Here is a 5,115-nt window from a genome sequence, read left to right on the forward strand (position 1 = left end):
ATACACTCTTGGCATGAGGTCTGCCTAGCTACAGGCTCTGCTCCTTGGTCCTCCTGGTAGTGAGACTGTGATGAGTGGCCCTCTGGGATGCAGGGAGGGGGTGGATGAATTTCTGCACCTGCCCTGCTTGCATTAGGGATTTGTCTCTCTCACACACTGGGTTGAGACAACTCAGTACAAATAGACTATTTCTTGCACAATGTCTGGGAGAATTTGATTGAATTCTCTGCTTAGAATGGACGCCTCATGGAGACTTTTAGTGCTGTATCTTGAAAGGAGACAGCTTGGGCCCTGGCTGGTGGTAGCTCAGTGCATTGAGCACAGGCTGTGAACCAAAGCATCGCAGGTTCGATTCCCAGTCAGGGCACATGCCTGGGTTGCAGGCCACGGCCCCCAGCAATTGCACATTGATGTTTCTCTCTCTCTCTCTCTTTCTCCCTCCCTTTCCTCTCTAAAAATAAATAAAGAAAAAAAAAAAAGAAAGGAGACAGCTTGGGTCCCATATTTAAGATTAACCATCCCTCCATCACCTCTGCCACCCTGGTTCCTCCAAGCCAGAGGCATTACAAAGTCTATGGAATACATGGTTCTGAATTGGAAGATTTTCTAGATGAGTGAGTTTTGGAAGTTACTTATTTAACCTCTCTAACTCTGTCAGTGTCCTCATTTATGGAATAAAGAATGAATAGATGGATGAATAAATCTATCATCTATATATCTATCGATCATCTGGCAAGACAGAGTTTTAATTCCAAATCCCATATGGTCTTCTACCTCCATGGGTAGTGTTGATTGGTGTAGAAATCTCACAGTCTTCCAAATCCCATTTCACAATAAAATGCTGGCATTCCTCTTTCCAAGATCATGTGTGTGGGTGTGAATATTTGCATGGGTTTGTGTGTTGGTCCTTCATACCCTATCCTGAGGAGCAAATTATATCATAGTTGTACTCTAAGGTCAAAAGGCCCAGGTTGAATCTTGGTTCTGCTACTCACTAGCAAGTTCACCTTGGACAAGTGGCTTAATTATAAGTGTTTAAAATAGTGTTGTGTGATGTTTGGAAAATTAAATAATCTAGGGTTAGGGAGTAGAGAACATGTACATAAAACAAGATTCACCATGAATTGATAATTATTGATAACACTGGAAATAGATACATGTGCTTTTCTAGTACTCTCTATATTCTTACATGCATTTATAATTTCCCTTAATAAATATTTAAAAAATGAACAACAAAGCAGTGGTGGCCATACTCCTGGAATTTCTTCACAGTCTGCTTCCCAAGCTCCTCCTTGAACCTTGTTACTCTTTCCTGCCAATCTTGGCTTTATTTGCTGGTCATGTTCTCTTCATCCAGCTCTAGCTGAATGACTTTGTTGGACAAGCTGTGTGACTGTAATTACCCTTTTGCCACTGAAAGTTTCCTCTCCATCTTTTTTTGGAAACCAGCCTCACCTCAACCCACCCAGGTCTTGCCTCGCCTTAAAATACACTCTCATACACACATAGACCCCAAGCTTTCAGGAATTTATAATTCCACTGGTCTCTTTTGCCTCAGATATTCACTCGTCTGTGTTTGGGCATTTTTTCTTCTCTTTTTTTTTCCTTCCCAAATAGCCAGGAAAATGTTGTCTTGGAGTGTGACATGATTGAGAAGGCAAGTAAGACTTCGAAGAGCAGTGAAAAGTTTAGGGTGCTAGGGAAGAACCATGAGGTGGGATAAGCAGTAAGACCTTGTCCTGCCCCATCCCCAACTTTCTGCCTCCTCTTTCAAAAGACAAATCTGGTGGTTGAAAAAGAGGCATTCTAACATGGTGCTGTCTTTTCCAGAGAACTTAGTCATAATCATTCTTAGCTGATATAGAGGGCTTAAAAAAGCTAGCCCAGGGGATAGAATGAATTATTTGTATAGTAGGGTGACACACTGTCCCAGTTTGCCCAAGACTATGAGATGTCCCAAGACACTGGAGTTTTAGGACACAGGGAAATATCAGGCAAACCAAGACAAGTTGGTCACCCAATAGTGAGGTCAAGGTTTCTATTTCTTAAAAGAAGTATAGTCCTTTTTATGTGGGTAGAGAAATTCTTTTATCATTGGGTACCAGTATGTTTTATTCAGGGGGAAATGAATAATTGCTGTGATAATGTATGTTTGATCTTGAGTAATTAACTAGCCACAGCCAAGGCTGGTGGGGAGACTGGCCTAGATTCAGAACACCCCCTGTTTTCCCTGAGCTCATGAGAATACCTTCATGATTTTCTGTTTCTGTTAAAGCCAACAGAAACCTAGGCAAAGAAAAATTCTAATAACCACTTGAATGAGGTCTTATAGTTTAAAAATACCGGTATCATTACTACTACTAACAATATAATTATTGGTGAGTTTAATGTGCCTTTATAGTTGTTGTCTTTGTCTTTTGAAGGCTGTGTGGTCAAATTACAGTACTCTAAAAGTCAGGTGACGTAATTCTTTTCCCTGCGTGGTTGAGCCACTAACTCCCCACACAATTAGCTTCACTTGTTTCATTTTGCTTTTGATTTTTAGGATCTCATTTTTAAAATTGAAGAATTTTAGTTATGACATTGGGGGTTGGGAAACCGTTAGCTTGGCAAGAAGGGAAATTCAACTCCTTTGTCCTTCTGTCCAGAAGCTCCAGCCTTCCACAGGAGTGTAACAGGATGAAGGTGCTACAGAAAACGGTATGGAGCTTTCTCAAAAAATTAAAAATAGGACTAGCAATCCCACTTCTGGACATATATGCCCCCCCCCAGAATTGGAATCAGAATCTTGAAGAGATGTCTGTACTTCCATGGTTATTTAGCATTATCATTCACAACAGCCAAGCTATGGAAACAACCCAAGTGTCCATCAGCAGATAAATGGATAAAGGAAATGTGGCAACAACATGCGATAGAATATTACCCAGCCTTCAAAAAGGAGGAAATCCTGCCATTTGTGACAACGACAATGAAGCTTGAGGGGATCATGTTAGGTGAAAGCCAGCCACCAAAGGGCAGTTACCGCACGGCTCACTTGTATAAGGCATACAAGGTCTCTAAAATTGTGATGCTGACCACCGTTCTCCCCTTCTTCGCTGACATCATGCTCCAATTCCTGCTTGGATTTACTTTTGGCAACCTGGTTGGAATGCACTTGGCTCAGAATTATGACATACCACACCTGGCTAAAAAACTTGAAGAAATTGAAAAGGTCTTATAGGTCAAAAAGAAACCCCATAGTTCATGAAGCCCACTCCAGCACTGCCCCCAGAAGTCCTGATCCTCCTCTCCTTGAGGTCCTCCTGCACCCTGTGAACCAAAAGCCGGTGTCTTACTCTCCAGTCTCTGCCTTTGCTCCACCCCGTGCGGCCGTGGAGCACACAGGGGGCCACAAGTTAAGTACTATCCTTGCGTTTCCAATACCCTCACCTCTTCCCTTCCTCCTTCTGGTCGCTTGGGAGGTCCTGAGGCTGGAATTATGGTGCCAGATTAGTAAACACGGCCTTCAATGAGTGGTCTCTCCCTTGTTCTTTGGGACTTCTACTGCCTTATTCATAAGAAAACTCACTGAGTTTTGTATTACGGATCAGATACTAATAATGCTGATTTCACAGTTTAGCTATTATAATGGGTGTTGAAACATTTGGTACTAAATTATGTTGTTTCAAGGCCATTAAAATTAAAACCTAGAAGCCATAAAACTTGTGACACTGTTAGAAGTAAAGAACAACGGTTGCAAGGGACTTGGGAGAGAGGGACACAGGGAGTTGCTGATTAGTGGGTTTACAGACTCAGTTATACGCCATGACTGAGTGTCAGAGATCTGCTGTATAACCTCGTGTTGATAGATCCCGAGATTGTACTGTGCAGTTAAAATCTATTAACAGCATAGATCTCATGTTGTGTTCCTACCACAAAAACAAATCCCCCAAAACCTCCCAAAGGGATCCAAGTAAATTTTTTGGAGGTAATGGATATGTCTATTGTAATTGTGGTGGTGGTTTTACAGGTGTCTGTATACATATGCCCAAATGCATCAGATTGTATACATTTAGATCAATTATACCTCACTAAGGCAGTTTATAAAAGATTCCCATCTTTGGGCATAGAGGCTAATTCTGTGTTAGCAAAGATGGGTAGGAGATTTCTTCTTCCTTCCCACAGGGACAGAGTAAGTGAGAAAGATTTGAGCTCCAGAAATGGGGATTTTCCTTAATCAAGAACACACAAAATGTGTGGGTTACATGGAATTATAAAACTGTATTCAAAATTGTGAAAGATCATATGTGCCTTTTTTAACTAGAGTTTCTGTAACTTTCACCAAGTTACAAAGGAGACTTAAATAAAAAAATAGAACAAGTGTCTTAGAATCTAGAGAACTGAAGTACAAAGGGAGAAACCAAAGGAAGTGTCTTCCACCAAAATTCAAGAAAATAAGCATTATTCATACCACATATCATTTATTCTGAGGTCTTTAATTTTAACATCTTAAATTTGTTTGCCTCTTCCACCTGAAGGCATCATGTTGGATGAGATATGGTAATCCTTTGGGATTTTTTTGGCTTTATTTTATATTTTTGCACTTGTCAGTAAGAAAGTCTAGTTGTCATAAATGAGGCATCAGAGTTTTTTCAAAAAGAATTTCAAAGAGCTTTGAATTCAGGGCAAGAAGACTTGGAATTCCTGTTCCTGAGCAATGTTAGTGTTAGCAAACAATCTCCTCTTCCCGAGTCTGTTTCCACGCTTGCAGTATGAGAAGGTGGAAGCATCTGGTTCCTCAGAACCCCTTTAAGAACACGGGGAGTGGGGAGGGGGTGACAGGCAGATGTGGCTCCAGCGGTTCCCCCACCTCCTTCAACCAAGAACAGTTATGTGTTATGTCTTCTGCCAAACAGATTTGCTCTTAATCTTTCTTTGAAGACCGATTTCTGCTGTCAGGAAAACAAAAGGATTGGAACCCCCCCCAAGTGGCATTTATGACTGCTGTTGTGGGTCAAGAGAGTTTTGTGATTTTTGTCACCAAATTTTTGTACTCCCCTTTGAATGATGTCAACTGATTTATTGGGAGACAATCAATCAGAGTGATTAGAAGTGCAGATGTTGGGACCACTAGAC

The 5,115-nt window shown here is 41.2% G+C and overlaps 1 pseudogene; it reads left to right on the plus strand.

The window, feature by feature from the left end:
• The first annotated feature begins 3,076 nt into the window (after positions 1 to 3,076).
• LOC118499123 lies at positions 3,077 to 3,606 on the plus strand (annotated as a pseudogene).
• The last annotated feature ends 1,509 nt before the right edge of the window (positions 3,607 to 5,115 follow it).

This window comes from Phyllostomus discolor, chromosome 1 (assembly GCF_004126475.2).
Source record: "Phyllostomus discolor isolate MPI-MPIP mPhyDis1 chromosome 1, mPhyDis1.pri.v3, whole genome shotgun sequence".
Lineage (NCBI taxonomy): Eukaryota > Metazoa > Chordata > Mammalia > Chiroptera > Phyllostomidae > Phyllostomus > Phyllostomus discolor.